Source organism: Ixodes scapularis, unplaced genomic scaffold (genome assembly GCF_016920785.2).
Source record: "Ixodes scapularis isolate PalLabHiFi unplaced genomic scaffold, ASM1692078v2 ptg000137l_1___fragment_2___debris__unscaffolded, whole genome shotgun sequence".
In the NCBI taxonomy this organism is placed as follows: domain Eukaryota; kingdom Metazoa; phylum Arthropoda; class Arachnida; order Ixodida; family Ixodidae; genus Ixodes; species Ixodes scapularis.
The window spans coordinates 21,086-43,852 of NW_024609919.1; the positions used below are offsets into that span (position 1 = coordinate 21,086).

A 22,767-nucleotide genomic window follows, 5' to 3' on the forward strand; every position below is an offset into this window, starting at 1 on the left:
AAACCAAAAGTATTCAGAATTTACAGTAGCACCAAAACAATTTTGCACAAAAGCGGTCACTCCAAAAATGTTGTCGCAGGCGCGTTAAAAAGAAAAAAAAGCCGTTGTTCATACGACGTGTAAAAGAAAAAGTAAAAAAGAAAAAGAAAAGAGCATTTAAAGTTTTGCGTTTGTGACCACCACTTGCTCCGTAGTTCCAGATGGTCTGGCACAGTCTGGCATACGAATGGGAAGCGCGCCGTCGTCGACGTCGCTCTGTGGTTTGCGTTCATTTCTATGTTTAAACCGATTCCTTTAGGTTTTTTTCTCTTTTTTCTTTTACAGGTACTTTGTCAAGAGTAACAAACGATATCTGGGAGACGCTGATGGACCCTGCGTCTAGTCAACGACCGTAGGTTGTGCACGGCGGCCGGAGCACCTTCGGGAAACGCTAACCGCCGGTAAGCAAGTGTTTCTCTTTTAAATTGATTCGATAGCGTGTTGATTGAACATATTTGAAGGGATATCCAGCTAGTTTTCGTTGTAGATTCAAAGTTTGAAGTGAGACGCATGCCGAAATGACAGAGACGAGCTTAGAGCATCGCCGCCGGGCGTGTCACGTCCGAATAGATAACTGTCGAGCCAGTCCATCCAGGCTGTCCCTATTCGCACTCCGAGTGCGGATAGTGGGCGCGTTAAGTCGGCGCTTCTTTACTCCTACTCCGACGCTCCGAGTTTCATACTCCGAGCGCAGCAACTAAACGGCGCATAGCGTACAAGAGCGCGATACACCGAGGCTGCGTTCCAAACCTACTCGAATGGATCCGAGTTACACTGGCCGATTATGTCACGTGACAACAAAAATAGAGAAACGCTGGACGCGGGTAGGTTTTCGATAACCACCTTTACCCTAGAGTTAGATCGGTAGATCGAGTAAGCTCCTTCCGACCGTGAATACGGGTGGCAGAAGCCGAAAATATTTCGAAGATAAATAATTAGGCCCGTGTGGAGCCGCAGACTCTAAGGCAAAAGAGACTGCAACGTATGAAGTTTCTACAAACGTTTTAATATTCCTGAAAGGTTTTAAGACTCGTTTCGTGCACATATCTGGAAGGTTACCATGGCCGATCTACAGGGTGAAACAAGGAGACGCCAGGCTCTTTAAATTAATTGAAAAATTCGGTCTCTTATAGCGAGTTTGTTTCGCACGCACTGGCACCGTTCGAGTTCTCTCCCAGAAGACATCGCACTCACAGAGTGTTGCACGGAAAACTGGACTCAAACGAACTTGCCAAATGCACCGAGTGCAGAAGACTGATGCTGCCGCCATCTATGTTGTAGAAAAGGCACCGACTTCAAACCGAAACTAGCGCCTTTCTGTTCCGAGCATAGAGGTTCTGAGTGATGCGTGGGAATGCGAGAATGCAGTTGCTACCAACGTTTATCTACTAACGTTGGCAACTGCAGCCTGTAGTTTATAGTTGCGATGTCTTTAAGCAGCTCGGCTGCCGTAGAGCTAGTTACAGACGGCGTAAATTTCCGCAACCAGCTGTCTACAAAGCAGCTGGTTGCGATCTTTCAATTCTTATAACCGTTTACACTGAAGAAAACTAATGATGCTGTCCGAGCAGAAGCTTGATCCGTTTGAGCATGGTATTATGCGTGAACCACTGAAAGGGTACGGCTTAAAACTAGCCTGGTAGAATATCCAGCAAAACTGGGATTTTCGATTTAAATCGTCACTATAGGTGGATTAGATATTACCTTTGGTGAGGACGTCGAGAACGAGAGCTTTCTCGAACAAAATACGACGGGGCAAGTTAGCTGCTTAGGTAAATGTTAAACATGATGATGTTGCCCAATCCTCAGGTAAAGTCACCATCTTTAGCTTTCTCTGATGCTTATTGGGTAGTCAGAGGGGGAGTTTTATCGACAAATGTTCAATTTTTCACCCACACACGGATGGTGATAGAAATCTCGAGGGCCGCTGTTGCGTTTGTTTTGAGCATTTCTTTACACACTGGTATATTTCAGCGTTTGTACGGCAACAGAGTGATTTAAAACCTGCAAATGAATCACGGGTTGTCAATTGCTTCCTTCGTGAAATAGCAGGCGCTCACAATTCAAGTTCGCGTTTGATTTCGTTGCCCGCGGGACATGATTTCTATCAGAAAATCTACTTTTTTTTTTTTTTCTGTAGAGTAGATTGTTGGGCTAGTTGGTTTTAGAATTTGGAATACATTTTAGCGCTCAAAAAACGGGGACAAAGAGGCGAGAGACAGACAGCACTGTGCGTCTGTTTCTCGCCTCTTTTTTTCCGTTCGGTTCCGCCACATATCGTAGCAGACAAACCCTCGTCGTCTGCTCCCGCTCCTCGCCGGCCCCGCCGGAGCGAGGCATGACGGGATTGCATTTTGGCGCACTCCCGATTTTCTCGGTGCAGCGAGCGCATGCACGCGTGGGGTGTCAGCGATGAAACGAACTCGGAGAGTGCAACCACTCGTGGAGCGCCGGCCGAAACGAACCCATTCCTTGCTGCGAGTGGGCACGCGTGGGCACGAGTGCAGTGAAACGAACTCGCTATTAACCTATCGAGCTACGACTTTGTGCAGCGTTGCCCACAGATGGTGCATTTTTTTTGTAAAATTTGAAAAGCGCGAACTTACCTGAAGAAAAAGTAAAGAAAGAAAAAGGCTTAGCTCCTATGGAAACGCAGCGTAGCCACCGGTCTGCAAACAACACGGTGCCGTTTCGCACGGGCCACAAGAGATGGCGCAAGCGGTCGTGACGCCAACTGCCGCCAACGAACGAGCAGACGACGCAGACAGGAACTGCAGTTCCTTGTTGTTACCGCGCTTGTTTTTGTTTCTGCGATTGTCGCCGCCCGCGGAACGCGCTCCGCTTTTGAGTCGAAACGATTGTCTGCTTGAGGCGCTGGCTCTCGGCGCCGTATGCTCGTTCGTTGGCGGCGTTCGTTGCGCCATCTCTTGTGACCCGTGCGAAACGGCGCCGTGTTGTTTGAAGACCGGTGGCGTCGCTGCGTTTCCATAGGAGCTAAGCCTTTTTCTTTCTTTACTTTTTCCTCAGGTAAGTTCGCTCTTTGCAAATTTTACAAAAAAAGTGCACCATCTGTGGGCAACGCTGCACAAAGTCTTAGCGCGATAGATTAAGAAACCGAATTTTCCGGTCGATTTAAAGAGCCTGGTGTCTCCTTGTTTCACCCTGTATTTATAGGGAGTATTCACTGGCGGCCATAGCTATGTGCGCGACTGCTGAGCCCAGTGCCGAGCCAGGATTTTATTTCGGGAGGGGTTCAACGGCATCCCCTCCCCCCCCCCCCCCCCGGTCAATGACGGAGGGTGAGCTCGCCGACACGGACGCTCAGGCAAAGATTAGGGAGACGCTGTTAAGATAATACGGGTAGCGCTGCATTGTCATTTTTAAAAACGGAGCAGGCTTCATTTACAGGAATACGGGCGGGGTGGCTCACTGTTCTACTGTCGTCGTAATTGCGGCCCACCAACTTTAAACGCTTTCTCACAACACAAAACTCCCTTCGCTTTTCGAAGTAGCACCGCAATACCAACGCGTAAAGGCCAGAGAAAACACAAAAATAGCTATACTTTCACACACATACAAAAAAAAAACAGCAAAAAAAAAAGAAAAAAAATTTCGACACTGAAAAATGGGAGCAACCGACCACGCACAAACACTTTAGTCTTTAGGGGCCCATATTTAGGGCCGAAGGTAATTCTGAGCAATCACAAAACCAAAATCTATTATCTATTAAATGTTTAACGAATTCGTGCTACAGAACCAGATGCCGAAGGAAAGATAGTGTTATCTTTGCTAGGTCGTTTTATCTTGCAGCGTGATCCAAAGGCAGCAGCAGCATATCCTCGGGGTAAGAAGAAGTCATCAGTCCGAACTCGTCGTTCCGTCACTCGGAGAAATGACATGACGCACCACAAAGAAACTACACGCCAAACGTGGAAAGGAACTTGACTAGCCTTGCGCCTGTGCGTAGTGAGAATATGAAGGCTTGTCTCTTCAAGTTTCTGATGTTCCGTGCAGCGGAGAGATTAACCTAATAGTAATAAGGAATTGCATCACATGCCACCTTGACATACAAAGCAGAAAGCAAGACGGACTTCATCGCATCCGTGAGCGACGACTTTCGCAAAGTGAGGGAAACTTCACCAAAAATAGGGGAAATTTTAGGCGTCCAATGCAAGAGGGAAAAACGTGAAGCGCCCGTCACATCTGCGGTATACAGGTGGTCGCCCTCTGTCCGGAGGCCCTTTTTCAGAACGTCCATCGTCTCCTCAAGATTCTAGTTGCTTTGCCCTTAACAACGGCGGAAGCTGAGCGCTCGTTCTCTTCACTACGACGGTTGGAAGCATAGCTGAGAGCGTCCACTTCGAGTGAGCGACTGCTCGGTCTATGCTTCGTTTCAGCTTCAGTTCAAACGCAGTCGATGCTACAGGCGTGAACATGTGGCCCTGAACAATGCTTGCGCTGCATGAACGCGCGTGCTTGGCAGGGTCGCTGAAAGCCCTGAACTCGTGCTTGTGGCATCGGCTGCACCTGGATTTAAGCTGAAACGAAGTATAGCGTTTTTGAATGTTCACCGCGACATTAAAGTTCAAGCTGAGGACGTCCGGGATATTTTTTTTCCGTCAACGCAAGCGGCTACATTTTAATGTGTAGGCGCTTGGCATATATGAGATGATAAAGAGAACCTGTAAATTGCATTATAATATCACTAGTCAGAGTTACCTATTTATTCGTGGTAATTTCTAGTCGAAAGCACGTAATTCTGATCACAAAAGGTGTGCGTGAGCGCAGCGCCACCCGTTGCTTACAAAGCGATTGTTTTTTTTACAATTCATTTATTATTCCTTACATTACTGACATTGTTTTATATTATCACCGTGTGTTCGTTGTATTATGTTCACATTGGTTTGATTGAACTGTGTATTTAAGTGAAGATAGTTTGTCATATTTTGCGTTGAAATTGCCATCCTTCACCCGACAAATATCTTGAAATATCCGTTCTCTATATATCTGAGATCAAGTTCTGCATCCCATCGAATTAACATGAATTAAGCAATCTTGCATATTTTATTAATCTGAGCATTTTCTACCCCACCAAAAATTTTTCCGGAAGCCTGTAAGTTGGAGATGGTCCGTGCTCCCCCGTTGCTCCGTGCCTCGTGCAAAACCGGCTGCGTGAGCAGGGCAGCGAGCGGGCCCGTTGGGGAGGGAAGGGGGGGGGGGGGGGAGGGTAGCTTTGGTATTTCGGGAGGGGTTTCGACCCCCCAAACCCCCCCTCTGCCTACGCCACTGGCTGAGCCTGTGCTGACGGCGTGCTTCCATAGTTCTTTCGCCACGTGCGTTTCGCACCATCAAGATTGCCGGTCTTAGGAGCCTATTAACGTGAGCTCGTTCCGAGCATGCGCTCTAAACATCGCCCTCAAATATGGCGTCCAGTGAATACTCCCTATGGACCATGCATGCTGTTACGATTTCAATTAAAGAAAACATTCTTGAACCGGCTTGTCGATGCAGGAAACCCCCAAATTTGTCAGATTCCCTGGTTCTGTCGGTTCCGTCTCGCAGTGAGACGGAAGCACGCCGATACCGGCGCACCGTTGTTCAATAGCACGTCAATTCGTTTTTAGGCGGTATGCATGGAGCAAACCTTTCCCGCAACGCTAACTGGTGTTTCGGCTTTCCAATCTAAGTAGTGATGGGACGAATCACTGGAGATTCGGATTCGGTCGGATTCGGAAATTTCCGAACTTCCCGCGACGAATATTCGGCAGATTCGGAGATTCGTCAGGTTCGTCGCTGGTTGCAGACGGCACTATGAACCTTGTCTTAAACCTCGCGAATGCGGTCAGTTGTGTTTCAGATTTCGTCTTGCTTACTTCAACTTATGGTATGTACTGTACTGTCATTCTAAATCCTGGCACGCGCCCAGGTCCAGCTGAGCTGATCGGTGTGGTTGGCGTAGGCCTAACAAATGCACGGTTTTGGTTTCTGCAGTGCGGTTTCGAGGGGATCGGTAAAATGTAGCGAAATGCTGTGTATTCTACATAATGTGGCGCAACGCGCAATAAATATATTCAGGCAAGGAAATGATTCGTCTCCTTTTCTAGAGCTAGCTGCGTAAGACGCGAGAGCGATGAAAAGTGTTGCTCGTCCCAGCTTCGACCGCGTACGGCACCGGCGAAGAAAAACGTCACACTGGCACTGTCGTTTCTCCGTCTCGGCAGCAAGTATTGTATACTTGAACTTTATTTGATGAAAAAGAAACAACATAGGGGTGTCTAACGCAACTTTATTGTTTAGGAACAAACACTAATTAAGATATCATTAACTAGAAAGGTACAAATACTCCTTCCGCCGTACATAGTATGTCGCAAGGACTTTTAGATTGTTTCCCGTGTTTCGATAACAATACCGCAGTGGACACACGTTAAAGATAATTGAATCGAACATACTTACATATGTGTGGTGTGTGCTACTGGTGCTACTATGACCGTAATTATGGGCACGAGATGTGTTCCTGCCGAACTGCACGTACGGCATCAATCTCTTGTGGGGGGGGGGGGGGGGGGGGGGGGACTGCTGCGAACCTCGGACGAGCGCGCTCGACGTCTCTGGTAACCCCGGAGTACGAGAACTTGATCTTCACGTAAACATCAGCTCGCTCCGTCGACCCGCCGCTGCACCGGCTGCACGTCCGCTGAATCCCGCCGGGTTGGGGCGGCCACGCCCAGCCTGACGAGATCCACGAGGAACTTTTCGTGCTTGCGTTTCGCTGGAAGGGCAGCCGCGGTTGTCACTGCCATGGCCCCGCCGACAACGCCGCAGGTCCCTGGTCCACAACCGACTGTCGCCGAACCGCCCGGGCCGCTCGGGCGATGAAAACATCCGCTTGTATGCTTGTATTTCCACGTGCACCAAGCATGCCTATTTTGGTCGTAATCCGGAACCGAAACCAATGTTCCCGCGATGCGTGGTTTCCATTCTCGACAAACATCCAAAATATTATAAACAAAGCGGAGCATTTTATTAATTACTATGATATTATATTACAACATTATTTTGTGCACTTTGTAGAATTTAGTGAATTTAGTATCACGAAAAGTTGAAACACTCATCAACGTGATCTGGCAACCATGGCAACGCTTTGAATACTTCCGAACTTTTCCGAATCGCTTGAGATTCGGCTACTTTTCCAAATATTTCCGAATCTTCAGATTTGGCTCCGAATCTCGATTTGGATAAAGATTCGTCCCATCACTAAATCTATGTATCATTGTTCACTGCGGCTGGGCTAAGCATTCTAAGCAGGGCAGCGGTCTGACTGTCCTTTCATCACAACTGTTCTGTCGCCGAGCTATCGGCACTTCGTCCGAGAGATCAATTCGTTTTCAGGCAAGACGCACGAGCAAACCTTTTCCTCAACGCTCTCTGATGTTTTGGCTTTCAAATCGAAGCATCTTTATTCGCTGGGCTAAGCATTATAAAAGGAAAAGCGCGGTCCGAATCTCCTCATCTCTGCAACTTTTCTGTCGCTGTGCTACCGGCACGCTACCGTTTGACAGACGAATTTCTTTTTCATGCGAGATGCACGAACAAACCTTTTTCGGAACGCTAATTGCTGTCTTAGCTTTCAAATCAAATCGTTTTTACCTGCTGGATTAAGCACTGATCAACTGAAAAGGGGCAGCGCTCCGGCTACGCCTCTCGACTCGACGGTCTCAAAAGCAGCGCAGCCATCTTGTTTGTTTACGTGACGTCATGGAGCGCGAAGAAGTCACTCGCGCTACGAGAAATTTTCGGTGCACGAAGAGCGCGCTCGAGTGTCGGTCTCCGGTGGAACTCCTGTCCGTTTAGTGAAAGGAGCATCAAACTCTCGCGCTCCGGAGCACGGACTTAACGCGCCCCGTGGTGGATTCTAATCTGCACTCCGAGTGCGAATAATTTTGGATTCTTATCCGCACTCCGAGTGCGGTTTGTGCTGGATTCTTATCCACACTCCGAGTGCGGATTGCGTGCGGAGGCGCGGACGCTCGTTAGCACGAAGCTGTTGAGTCTGTTGGATCTTATTTACCTGCACTCCGCGTGTGGCGCGATTTTGTCGCGGGAAACTATGAACACAGTGGTGTAGATGTTCTCAATTTTGTGTTGTGAATGACATCGGCTTTTATGCAGCCTCGACGAGTCAGTGGGAATATTGGCAGTTCTAGTTTCAGAATCAGATTAATTTCAAGCAAATATTTTTGCTTTTATTGAAAGAAATAATTAGCCTTGGGTGGTGCACTTGAGAGTAAACGGTGCTCACGCCTCGGGGATTGGACGCAGGTGATCAGTGTGTATGTATGTGTTTGTGGCGGGGGGGGGGGGGGGGGACTTTTTTATTAATATTTTCACTGTGGCTAGCATTACGTCCAGTCGGAGCACTGAAACACGTATACCTAACCCCCCCCCCCCCCCCCCCCCCCGCCCTCCTCTCTCTCCCCCGTGAACCTGGGAAAGGCGGAGATTTGGACGTAACTTGGGTTACGTTGGACGTAACGCTAGACACTTCGTAATATTTTACCCACTCCAAAACTCGGGGACATCCCACTCACATCAACACCCCCCCCCCCCCCCCCAAAAAAAAAAAAAAATGTTCTGGCGATAATTTTTTTTTCTAGGGTTAAATATTTTTATTGACGAAAGAAAAAAAACTAGAGCAGTGCACAATTTTTTCCCTGTATTGTCTTGTGCTTAGATGCGGTGGCATAGGAAAAGGGGGGGGGGGCAGGAAAATCAGTCATTTCCAGTAAACAATATTATTAAAAAAAGACCCTTTCCTTTCCTATGCCACTGCCCTCATCATCTCAACACAAGACAATACACGTCTTCTGAACACTTTTAACACTACTAGATGGGGGAGTGCCTGAAAAGTCCCTGGCCATTTGTTACTGTAGCTTTTCTTTTTTTTTTTTTTAAAGAATGATTTGCGCGTTTGTGAGTAGACGACGATAGATGTGATGGCTGTTAAAAGTTGTGGGTTTCGGGCGCGGCGGCAGCGGAAGTTTGGGACATCTGTGTGTGTGTGTGCTTGAGGGGGGCGGCAATTGCGCCTTGAAAATTGTTTGCTCGCCGTCCGTTTCCACATTACTGACCCCACCAGCTAAGCACCACACAATGTTAATGCGCTAACTGTGGCAAAGCTTCCGGTGTTTTTTTTTTTTGTTTTTTTTTGCAAATAATAATAATTTGTTTAACAGAAAGAAGAAAAAGAAAGTACTGAAGGAAAAATAGGATTGCTTATTTCCTGCTTTCATGCCTTTTTACAGGTCCCCGGAGCGCGAGTACAGTTCAATCTTTACCCAAATGCGCCACTTAGCGCTAATCAATCTCGAAAAAAAAAAAAAAAAGAGAAAAAGAAAGGTGAATTTTTTGCATTTGTAGTAATGTTTTGAGGTGAGCTAGTCGGTGGTGTATAAAAAAACATAATTAAAACAGCGCAAACGAACACAAGGACAATTAGAAGAAGGGACACAGATACAGCGCTGACTCACGTCTTTTTATGTTGATGTGTTTTAAGAAGACGAAAAATAGAGCAAGTCGTGAGTCAGCGCTGTGTCTCTGTGCCTTCTTTTACTTGTCTTTGTGCTCGTTTGCACTGTTTTAATTATATGTTTACGATTATGCATTTGTTTCAAATTGAACTAATTCCGAAACACAGGTCTTCCCCCAATTAAACACCGTGCAACTACTAATATTTCTGTGGAATCGGCGCTGCCAACATCAGTGATGTGATTGCTGCACCAATTGTGCCAAACTCTGCGCCAAGGGGCTAACTCTGCTACATCCTGCTACATTTCGCCAAAATAGGGCTAATCTGTGCCAAACCTGCGCAAAAGGACCAATCTTGGTCGCCTTTCAAAAACGAAACTAAACTGAGAACCGTAATTGAGCATGCGTTGGCTAGGTGGCACAAGACGCTGCCCGACACAAAGTACCCTGCATCAATCGTCTATGCGGTCTTGCATGATTTTTCCCGCCGTCTCGCGTTTCGCACTCTCGTCGTCTCGGGAATCTCATCTCGCGTCTTTTTTTCTTTTTTTTAATTTTTTAGTGATAGACGCGGCCGTGTGCGCGGACACTCCGACGTTAGTGTGTCGGGTTCCAGACTTGCCGTCATGCTGTGAAACAAAACCACATTTTTACGTGGCAAGAGTTACTTTGTGCTCACAAAGCTCACAAAGTAACTCTCGTCGCGCGACGTCGTGTGTTGCCGTCCCCACTTTGCTGCAGATATAATGCTTTCTAAACTGAAACGCATCGACATTCCTGCTCTTGTTTAAATCATACGCTGCTATAAAAATCCCTCTTTAACTCAATGACTGCTGTGTCGAAATAATAATTACCTAGGTTTCTCTCGGTGGGCTTTCTCCCGAGAGGGACCCCGGTACGTGAAAAATCTGCCGCGAAAGAATGTTGATATTGAGAAGTGACCTAAAGCAAAGAAGGCAATGCCTGCACGCTGAACCTGCACAGCACGCTTGTTTGTCTCGAGTTCAGTCGTTGCACAAAGCGCTCCAAAAACTTCTTGACCCTGGCTCACAATGTCTTGCATCGATACGCTCAGGTCCTTTTTTTTTGTGTGTTTAGCTTGTACCTCGCCCACCAGCCTGGCAAGCACGCACCGCTGGACTGTTTATTGTCGTATGCTGGACAGTTACATTTTGTACATGTATATTATTTTGGGAACCAGTTGGCAACAAAGCGGAGTGGCATGGTTTCGGTTTCGGTCGAACAGCCGTTGTCTCTGCTCATGCGACGAAGCACGTCTAGGTGCAAGCCTGCCGAAGTTGCCCTCACGTGCATGTGAACATGATTGCACGAGAGGCACCATCCAGGACGCTTGCAGTCTAATGTCTTACGTTTGCTTACTTTTTGTAAAGATCTGCAACGTTGAAAACCAGTAAAACGAAAGCAAGTGTTTTTTTTGTTTTTTTTAGAATTGCTTGGCAACGCTTACAGCACTGTATACTTGTGGGATGTCTCAGCAGCAAAAACACAAGCAGCGAATTCCGCCCAAACACGTTGCATCACAACACAACACAAAGTGCCCTTCGTTTGTCCAGCATTTAAAACAAATATTTATTTTTCTAAGAATGTGTGCTCCAAAAGTCACTTTTTCTGCTCCGAAACACTGTTTTCGCTGCTCCAAAAGCCACTTTTGCTGCGCCAAAACACACTATCTTGGCCGCTCCAAAGGCCACATTTGCTGCTCCAAAACACTGTTTTGGAGCAGCAAACACCTAAGTGCAAGACCTAAGCACAAACTTAGTGGGACTTGAATGTGCCTATTATCAGTGCTGCATTTGAAATCAGAATGGCAGTGCCCTTATATCTGTCCTTTCAGTAAATTTTACATGATATAGTTCCTTAAGCATCTGTCCCTTTGCAACATGTCAGGATTACAAAATTGTCAAATGATTTTTAATAATTTTAACGACCACATTTTTTTTTCAAAGGTCAGTTTACACTTTAAGGACAGCGACCATCCAGTGGTAGTTTTCAGCACTTTAGAGACGTCTGGAGGCAAGTTGGCTCACCAGATAGCAAAATTCGTTGTCATAGCACCGTTCAAGACCAATTATTGGCTACAATTGGAGGACGACGACCATTCCGAGGTAGTTTTCATCATTTCAGAGACGTCTCCCTATTGAAAATTCCATCAAGCTACGTAATTTGGGACACTGACTGCCAGTCAGCAGCGTTGGTGGAACGTGATGGACCATCAGACGTCATCTGATGGTCCATCAGATGAGGTCTGACTGCTACTGCCAAGGGAATTTCATCAACAAGGGCAGCATTTATATAAGAGTAAAGCTATACGCATTCATAACTATCGCCAAATGCCTCAATAAAACAAAATGTTCGAAAAAAAAAAAAAAAGCAGCACCACTGCGCATCGAACCCGCGACCACATGCGTACAAATCGGATATCTTAACCGCTATGCTACGCCACCGTTAGAGAAATACGATTTGACTATTCGTTTTATACGAAATGCTTTGGCTGCAAATGCAGTTAAGTCGTCAGCATGTTATGCAAAGCACACGTACATCACTCGCCGCACTTCAGTTCTACTCACCTGCCATGTAGAGTACTTTCGAGTCGTAGAACGATCCTTTTGTTCGCGCATCACCGGCCCAGTAGACCTGGTACACCCTTTCGTCTTCAACTACACCGCTAAAGTCCCTTACATCGTCGGAACTCACAACAGGCTGGGTCTTGTCGAGTAGAAATTCTACTAAAACATAAGACATTGTAGAGCCCGGGCAGGATCGACAGGTTGGAGCGAGCGGGCAAACAAAACGAGTCGAGAGCGATTGTTCATGAAAGCTCGGCGAAGCCTCTATGGGCGAAGCGAAGTGCGAAGTGTCGTGTTCGGCGCTTTGGCGGGCTTCTGATCAAGGTTGTCGGTCGGTTGCGTGTCATATCTCTAACGTCAGCGGTTTTATGGGCTCTCGTCCCAAAATCGTTTTCTCGTGCATATATTACTTTTCGTATTCATAGATTTGACGAAATAGTGGTATCCGAACGAACTTTACGTCCTTTGACCGTACGTCTGTCTGCACGTCAAAGCTTTCTGACGTACAGTCAGAGACAATCGATGTACAGTCAGAATCGCCACCAAGACATCCTGATGGCATTTCGCGGCGGCCGACTGCCACCAGGAAACCATCAGAAAGCCGACAAGCGGGGTCTGACTGGAGTTTGACTGTCGGTCAGAGTAACTTGTTGGCCAATCAGACATGCTTGACGTACAGTCAGGCACAGTCAGCGGTCCACTAGAAAACATTGACTGCCAAACAGGGTTACATTGATGGATTTTTCCTTCGGGCTGGAGGCAGGTTGGCTCACCGGAAAGGGAACTTTGTTGTCATAGCACCATCTAAGATCAATTATTGTCTACAATTGTAACGTCGTAACGTCTGCATTCTGGCTCCAACCATACTTATTCATTGTTTAGTTTACTTCATGAGCCAATCTTAGTAACGGAATACATATAGCATTTACACCAAGACACTCTTTGTGGCTTTGTTTTAAAAAATGAAAGTTACATTAAAGCGGTTTTGCGCAGGTGAGGTATACGGCCAAGGGAACATAGTATAGGGGGCTAATTGTAACGATCAGTTGGCTAATTAAGTAAAATTCGTGAATTAACTTTTTAATAAATGAAAATAGACATGTGGTTCCAATTAGAAACTTGTTCAGCGTCACCTAAGGCCACTATATCAACTCTTTTTCACAAGATATAACGCAGGGGCTGTATATTACAGCGTTCCATGAAAACGCTCAATTTGGACGCGTTTCTAGGTTTCGATTTGTTATTGCAGTGCATCTCTGCGCCCACGGTCCTGCTCGACAGTGGCTGAGACGTGCAACACAGTTGCGCCCAACTTCCCTCTATGCTACAAGGTAAGCGAGGGAGTGGCTTTGCGCCGCGACTACCGGGGGAGGAGGAGGAGGAGGAGGAGGAGGAGGAGGAGGAGGAGGAGGAGGGAGGGAGGGAGGGAGGGAGGGAGGGAGGGAGGGAGGGAGGGAGGGGAGGGGGAGGGGACAGGATTGCGGGCGCAGAGATGTGCTCGGATAAGTAAGCGAAACGTAGAAACACATCCAAATTGAGCGCTTCATTAGAACGACGTAAAATGCTGCCCATGCTTTATGTTCTAAAAAGAGTTGATTTAGTGGTTTTCAATGGTGCTTAGCAAGTTTCTAATTGGAACTATGTGTCGATTTTTAATTATTTAAAAAGTTAATTAACGAATTTTAAATAATTAGCTGACTGATCGTTACAATTAGCCCCAATACTCTATCCCCCTGGCTGTATAACTCATCTGCACAAATCGCATAAGTGTAACTTTCACGGCTTTTTAAACAAATCTGTTAAGTTTTGAAAGAAACACCTGGTATATCTTTGTGTAGGTTAAAACTTTCCTACTTTGACCTTATTATGGTCATAAAAGTCAAAATTAAATGGGTTGTTAGCCTTCAGAGAGTGATGAATCAGTCAGCGATGAAATTAGACTGTTTGTGTCTCCACTGCAGAAAGAAAACTTACCATATGCAGCATGACTGCTAACTTGGGGTCTTTACATGTAACCTTGTAACTTGACCTTCTGACTTTCTTTGTGCTGCATCAGTCATTATTCTGTTAGCTCATAAAATTGAAGATAGTTAATTTTAGGTTAGTTCAAAAAGCAAGCTGCATTACGGTCTGGTTTCTCACTTATTTTAAATAGTCAGTCTTACGTAAAGTTTCCCCAGATTGGTAAAGTTCTATCTTTCTGTGGCAGTCGTGCATTTCATTCCTCTGGTTCTATTATGCTGTTCTAATTTCTATGCCTAGGTGTTAAGGGTTTTTCTAAGTGTCTGTTAGTTCTGTCTTTTAGCAAACAAATACAAGCTGTGCCTTAGACCTAGACATTGTACAAAGTTTCTTTTCTATTTCACCTGCTCTGCCTCAGATCTCAATCATGAAAACCAACACTAGGATTATCACATTAAGCTTAGGTCATTTATGACCTACATGATTTTCCAAAATAAACCATTCAGATTCCCGATCAGCCTTCATAAGCATTTCATGTTTTTGTTAGTACCTGAATTATTTCCTTAAGAAATTAGATGAGCAGATGCTGGAATAAGCAAGGCTTGAGTCTAGGGCTGGGGTCCAGTTGCTTGCCAAGGATAATTTAACCATACATATTTGTATAAAAAATTTCCAAGTGCAGCCAGAAAACAGAAATACTGGGTATTTTCATGATGCCTACTTCACCACACAACTTATGTGCATTGCAACAAAGTGCACCCCAAAAATAAAAGTAAATATTGTATTCAATTTTGACAACAATTTAAATATATCGAAGTGCAAATACAATTACTGAACGATTATTAGCTTCTACGGTACTGCAGAACATGTTGTAACATCTGTACCCAGAGGGGCATGGCGTGTGAGCTGTGGCACAGTACACTGCCTGTCTCCCTAGTTGAACGTAAGGCGGTGGCGGTCTTTGAAGTATGAAAACTCACACTAGGTCATCACATTGTGTCGATGAGAACAGTCATCTCTTCGCACCACCCGCCACAGCCTGCCCTAATACAGTGCTGAGCAAATCTCGCATCTTAGTCGTTTTGATTTCTTGTCGCTGCTACAAAGTGCGGTCACCAGATAAGTTTCGACTGTAGAACGACACAGTTTTCCGAAGCTAAGATTTTACTTGGGATACAAAGGAACTTCTCTTAAAAATTGTCCCAACACTAAAAAAAAAAAGCCTTTTCGTTGCATTATTGTCTAAATGCGTTGTTCACCGCAATTTAATGAGAACGGAAGAATGGGGCTACAATCGGCTGATCGCCGAGATCGTGCACTGCCGCTATTCAACGCGCTGATTGGAAAAAAGGAAATGCGTTGAAAGTAAAAATCTGACGTTTACAACACCATGTAACGCCGAATTAGAGCACAGCTCTTAAAGAAGACGAAAGAAGGGTACTGAGAGGAGGGTATACCCCCTCTCCCTGCTCCTCCTCACCCACTCATCCTCCCTGCTACTCCTCCCCTCCTCCTCCTCCTCCTTCACCTCCCCCTCACCTCATCCTTCAAGCTCCTCTCTCCTCCCCTCCTTCCTTCTCTTCCCCCTCCTCCTCCTTCCTTCCCTCCCCCTCATCCTCCTCCCTGCGCATTGCATCATGGGTAGTGTCCCATAATGCACCGTGCGGTTACGCCGACTCCACTCAAGCCGGAAACGGGTGCCTAAGAGCTGCGCTCTAAGATAAACAAGGTTGTAAATGGCAATACGTTACAGATATGCGCAAATAACTGCATACGAATAAGCACGCTGAAATAAAAACCAATGGGAAGATGGACGTCAGCCGTGCGTGAGCCCCACATCTGCATACCTTCCCTGGTTAGGGCTAACACACACTGAGAGTGGAAAGTCAACTTGAAAACGGGTTGATAAGCACTTCACATAATATTTTGCATCTGTCGCAATCGAAGGTTATTCTGTTGAGGCTCTCACGCTGCTGTAGCCTAAAACACTTTGTACAACCAATTTCGTCCACCGTGTAGACCGCCACAAACCAGCCGACATGTTTGAAATCCAGGATTAAGAAACGACCAAGTAAAGTACCCGATGTTGAGCGCTCACGATAGGCATGGTTTAGTGCTAGGTTTAGCGATAAGTGATTTTGGTGCAACAGAACAAAACCAAAACTCGGCTTAGGTTCCCTGCTAAGCTCTGATTTGCGTTAAGCTGCATTGGTGCAACTGGCCCTAAGTCTCAGACCGCCGCACTTTACTGTCACGACCAAGAAGGCACCCAAAACAGGCAGTAGAAGATGCGAGAAAGGCCGTCGTCTGCCCTCCGCTCCTTATCTGGGAAGCAGCTTTACCGCATTGCACGCGGAGAAGCCGTTGTGGCATGCCGATAGAGGCGTTCGGAGCGCTAACGACAACATGCCGGCGGAGATGACGGAGAGAGCCTAGATTTAAGAAAGGGAGCAGTAAGTGCGCCTGCATTTGATTGTCGCCTGGCCAGTCTAGCGAGAAAACTGGGCAAGAAAAGAGGGGCATAAAATATAATACAGATGACCCAGGCTTTTAACTTGCAACAAAATATATATTGGCTTCAAGTTGCTTCCCAAAGCTCCATGAGGGTGTGACACAAAGAGGGAGAGGGAGAGGACGGTGAATGAGAGAAGCAGGGGGCTATGTGCCTATGCCAACAGCTAAGCATATGCAGCGGGAAGTAGTCTGCTGAGTGTCAAGTGACATGATGCCATTGGCTACAATATGTTTGCTTTTTGAAGCCTACATTGTACCTTTCTCTTTCCTTAGTGAAGGCACCTGTATTGTTTTCAAACGTGAATTCTGTTGATTGATTATGGGGAATGAATTAGATTGTTGCACTTCCGTTTTGTGTTAGTTCAATCAATCAATTAATCATTTTATTTGCACCTGTACAAGTACAAATGCTGGGAGGCAGACAAAAAGCCAACAGTTTGCTTGACAAGGTATTCTCTTTCATCTTCTTGACAAAGCGAGCTACAAAAACAGCGAAGAGATAACTATCATATGTCTCAGAGATAAAAACAGGAAAAAACAAACAAACAACAGAATGAACACTTGTAGGTATGACATTGTCGTGAAAACACTTATTGGTTTGAGAGCCCTGTGTTCTATTTCAACATAGAACACATGGTTGTGCACCATAGAAGTGGAAGTTCGAGAACAGTGATAATATGCAACCACCAGCTCTGCAAAGAAATGCTGCATGTAAAGCATACATACATTGTTATTTTCAGCAGGAGGTCGCATTTTTCGAATGTGCTCTCGCTGCACAAGCATTTATATAGCAGACGCATCTGAGGGTTCTGTACTCAATTGATAGTTATTTTTTAAATTCTGAGTATTAGAAGATTTGTACCTAACAATCCATCTTATTTTCTAATAGCACCCCAGGAGCTACTATCGCCCAAAGATGTCACAGGTGGTCATGGTTCTTTGAGGCAGCAAAATTTCACCGGTAAGTTGCCCCCCCCCCCCCCTCACCGACTTTTTGACATGTGTGCTTGCCTCTAATGGCCCTTTCAGAAATTTGCATCAGGAGTTGTAGCTTTGACAGCATCCGTTGCAACCACGATGTCTGCAACGACCACAGTGTGTTGCTTGGACACACATTTGACACATCTTCAGCAATAGACTTTTGCTAATTACCCAAGCACCAAGGGGAATGCTGGAAACGTAGGTACACATGCTGCACACGCTTGCCTTCTCTGCATAAAGGATTCGAGGCAAAAAACCAAAATAGGGTTTCAAAGAATGTGTGTGCAATGTGCTATTTATTTTAGATTTTTACCTTTGAACAGATTCGCTTGCAGACACCAGCACATGCAGTGTATGTTCATACATTCTCAGCATTCTCTTTTGTGCATGGTTAATTTGGGATATGGTCCATCCTGACATATATGGCAGTATGTAGTGTTATTCCTGTGACAGAAGATTCTCTATGGCCATCAGCTTTTTCTTTTATTGGCCATGCCTTAAAAAACAAGGTCTTTTCAAAGTATGATTGGAAGCAGGTAGGTGTTTTTGTTTGTATAGGCTTGATGTTGTTATTATTCCCAGGACATCATTCTTGCAGGCCTAAATAGAAGAGCAAACTGTGATTCACCGCACTAGAACTTGAATACTCCAGTCTCACCGCATTCTTGTGTTGCATCTATAGAAACATACAATAAGTTTCCTTGTGCAGTGTATTACTGCAGAAGAAAGCAGGCATGGTTCACATACTTGCAACTGCCTACAACCGGCACGGCAGTCATAAGCATTTATAGAGGTTTAAAGCCAGTCTTTTAACCTCTCCAGCCAGAAGCAGTCGCAAGTGTGTGAAACAGCCTTTGTGCCTGTTTTATTTCTGTTAATCACTACCCCTGGAATGAGATCAGTTGTGAGCAATCGAAGCAGCACCGACCGAAACCTAGTTCAGGCCAACATCTTTATGCAAATTTTTAATGCACATTCACAAGCCTGTTGAAAGCATTTTACGTGCATAATCTTTTTCTTTCAAACTCACTACAGATATAAGCACTGCATTAGCATGACTCTTCCCTATTTGTTAATTTTTCAGCACACAGTCGCTGGCCAACATACTAAAGCAGGCTCCTCTGGTCCGTGCAATTTGCTTTGTAAGCAGTCGGTCAACTGAACCTTCAGACTATGTCCAATCTGATGTCGAGGTTGGGTATACTGTCCCTATCACGTGAGCAGATAGCTGAAATTGTAGCCGCAAGGCTAGCTCCCTCCCCCCTGTGAAAGTAGGGTGTTTTTTGGGTGGCGGATCTAAGGTTTGGGAAGCCAGTGCTTTCCTGTGGCCCTTTCAACCTTCCCTTGATACTTCTGCTTGTACAGCGCATGCTGACAGCTACTTGAAGTATCTTTTTGGTTGTAATGTTTGTCTCGACCACAGTTTTCAAGGGCATAGGAGAATAGTTTCATTGATTGACCCTTAACTTGACACTGTAAGTCAAGCAGGCTGTCATGACCATGCTCATCTCTTATTGGTGCTGTATCTTCAGAGTTTAATTGTGTTGTTAATTGAAAGTTGGCTTTGAGGCAACATGCCGAGTTATTAGGTTGTAAACCAGACTGAGGTTCCTGCAATTTGACTGAGGCTTATTGTGCTGCAAGATCAGTCTAGGTTCACAATACCTGGGTGGTTGAGATGAATCTTCAAAGTTTTGTTCTAATTAAATCTGTATGATTTTCTTTTTTAGCACCTTTCAAGCTAAGTAGTTGGTTTTTTTTGTGCCTTGTCTTTTCAGAAGTGCATCTTTAACACCTTCAGTTTCTTTTCTACTGCAAGCCTGGTACTACAGCTTGTGGCCCGTGTAGAAGAATAGAGGGGTAAAACCAAGGCTCAAGTGACTGTGGACTCATGGCCCTCGGACAGCTAGAGCACCGGACCAGGCACAGACCAGAGCCATTTATGCTCCACTTCTAGAGGACATGTTGCGGTTTGAAACTACCAAGACTCATGGAAGCTGCTGACAGGAGGCTGTTGGTATGTTCAGTTTTATTCTTTAGTGGAATTACTTCACGGAGCATTGTAATTATTTGTGTAATAATGGCAATTCCCTGTTCAATATCTGCAGAATATAATTGTTAGATATACATCCTTAGCCATTGAAGATCTGGAACTTTCCACAAGTTCTGGTGGCAACCACATAAATTGCAGTCATGGAAAACACCAAGCCTATAGAATTTCTGGTTCTAACTGACATCTATCGAGAATCACTCCTCTGGTAGCATACCTCTTGACTTAAAGGGGTCCTGCAATCATATTTAAGCGTCTACCTTCTTTGCGGTTTCCAAATCTATTGGGGTTCGGGCAAGGCAGCGGGCACGGAGAGAGTAACTAAATACCAGTGCGTTATATTTTAACCGGACGATGTGGAAACCTCCTCCACCTACGGGGGCGACCTGCGGTGCCGAAAGCGTGCAATTTGTGTAGTCTACTGGTCAGACCCGCTAAAAGCTTCTTTTTAGTCGAAATACACCCCGCAGGGGGCACCTGTGAAAGCAGGTGTTTGGAGAGTGGCGTCCCCACGGACCCCGAGCCATGCGGGTTCGCCCGCCCACGTCTGGCTGTGCGTGGCTTTCCCGTGTCCGGGGAAAAGGGCATCCTGGTGGTTGAGCCGAGCCCGGGGTAGGTTTGGACCCTTCGGGGCCCCCCGGGCGAGGCAATACACCACTTCGGCTCCCGCTTCCCGTAGACGGGAGTCCTGGCTTGGCCCGACCAGGATGATTCAGCCTAGTCGCCACTTCTACTATCCCCTCCTTTCTTTCACCCTTGTCTTCTTCTTTTCACTCTTCTCATTTCCCTTCTTTCCTTTTTCAACTCCTTTGGCGGCAAGGGCTAACCTTGGGTGGTGACAGATACTCTCGTCCAGATCCACACTTGGTTATAGTTTCTGGGTAGCGCTAATAGGGTAATGCTTCCAGCAAAGCCATATTTGTTATGGGGTGTTACCTATTCCCTCGTTGGGCTCCGTGGTGGGCGGCGCGCCACAGATTCCGAACACTCCTTGCCCTATGGCGCCCCTCTCTTCCAAACCCCGTTCGGGGCAAGCCGTTAAAAGGCGCTGCCCCGAACACAAGACTATTGAAAAAGAACCAGAGGTACAAAACTTCACGAAGTTTTTCGTTGCTCATTCTCTCGATGAACAGAAACCTGTGTCAAAGCTTTCACCATTTGTCGTCGCCAAAGTACTTGAACACCTTGTAGGGTTTTCCTACAAGGCTAGAAAACTCCACTCAGGAGACCTCCTAGTTGAGATAAATAATAAAAAGCAAAGTGAAGCGCTTCTCAAGCTGAACACCATACTTGATGTGAAAGTGTCGGTGAGCCCTCACCGCACACTGAACACCATCCCTGGAGTCCTCTCTGAGGACGACTTCCTTCACACTAGTGAGGAAGAACTCCTCGAGGGACTCCAAGGTTCCGGCGTTGTCGCCGTAAAACGGATTATGTTCAAAAAAGATGGTGAAGAAATCCCTTCCAAACACGTCATCCTTACATTTGAACGACACACACTGCCACAAACAATCAAGGCTGGATACCTGAACTGCCACATCCGCCCTTTTGTCCCCAACCCCCAGCGGTGTTTCCGTTGCCAGCGTTTTGGTCACGGAACACGCAGCTGTCGAGGGAAGGCGACTTGTGCAAAGTGTGGCAGTCAGGATCACATCTCTGACAATTGCGAGAATGTGGCCCACTGCGTTAATTGCGATGGACCACACCCTACCTACTATCGTGGCTGTCCCATATGGAAGCAAGAGAAGGAAATCATTGCCATTAAAGCCAAAGAAAATATCAGCTATAGCGAAGCAAAGAAAAGGTATTCCTTCATGTCGAAGGGATCGTACGCCGACGTGGCACGTAGAGGTCTTGTGCCACGCTCGGAGTCTAGGGCTACCCAGGTCTCACCTGAGGTTCTGGAGGCAGCCCTCAGGGCCCCAACCCCCCAGCCGGGGCAGCAGTGCCCCCCTCTTCATGGAGGGAGTGCACATGCTAGTTCGCTGGTTCTAGACAGGCCGGCAAATGCCGCACCTGTCCGCACTTCGCGGTCTTCTCCCGGGGAGAGGGGGCGAAACTCCCGCCCGACCTCCTCAGAGAGGACCTCTTCTTTTAAAGAGCGGCACAACCCTCGTGCCGCTCCCCCAGTACCCAAGGGGCCGGAGGAGGCAGAGTTGAAAGACACTCTGCCCAGCACCTCCGGTGCCTCTTCGGCTGGTCGTGGCCGAGGCAAGCCACCCCGCACAACAAGCCAGCCAAAACCTTCAGGTAAAGGCTCGCCTCCAGAAATAGAGGCGATGGATGATACCGCTGAGTCACCCACTCCTGCATCCGACGAGGGTGACATGGAGTGGCAGACTTTGAAGTCTAAAGGGAAAAAACCAGTGGTCCCTCCCAAATAACCATTAATTTCATACTCTCAATTTTTTCATTGCCTCTCTCTTTTTAATTTTACACTTCACCTTTTTACATAAATGAAGAATTTGCATTTTATGCAGTGGAACTGTCGTGGTCTTTTACCCAATATTTATGGACGATCTCCGGCCTATTGCCCTTGCGTTACAAGAAACTCGTCTCCAAGCTCGTCATACACAGATTTTAAGGCGTCATCAAGTTTTTCGTAAAGATCGTGTTAATTCCACTTCTGGGGGCGTGGCAGTGATTGTACAGAGTGGGGTTGCCTGTTCCGAGGTACCACTCTGCACCCCACTGGAAGCCGTAGTGGTGCGTCTTCTTTTAGACCGCCTTATAACGGTTGTCTCTATTTATTTGCCTCCGAATGTTCCCCTGCATCTCTCTGAGCTCCAGGGACTCGTGGGACAACTTCCTCAACCCTTTTTAATTTTAGGTGATTTTAATGCCCATCATCCTATGTGGGGCAGTGCCCGTCTTGACTCTCGAGGCAGAGTAATTGAGCGGTTTTTACTATCATCTCAAATATGTCTTTTAAATAGGAGGGAGCTACATTCTTTAGTTCAGCTCACAATTCATTTACATCTATTGATTTATCTATTGCATCACCTTCATTACTGCCTTGTTTTTCTTGGCAGGTTCTTAATAACCCTTTTGGGAGTGACCACTTCCCTATTACTTTAGAGAGCGACATTTGTCTTCCCACTCTGTTAA

At 46.3% G+C, this 22,767-nt stretch overlaps 1 long non-coding RNA gene across 1 annotated transcript; it reads left to right on the top strand.

Annotated features, from left to right (window-relative positions):
- Positions 1 to 356: 356 nt before the first annotated feature.
- Positions 357 to 17,576, top strand: LOC115319022. The gene is made up of 3 exons (XR_005717062.1): positions 357 to 440; positions 13,402 to 13,483; positions 17,518 to 17,576. It is a non-coding gene; the product is annotated as an uncharacterized LOC115319022 (long non-coding RNA).
- Positions 17,577 to 22,767: the final 5,191 nt, after the last annotated feature.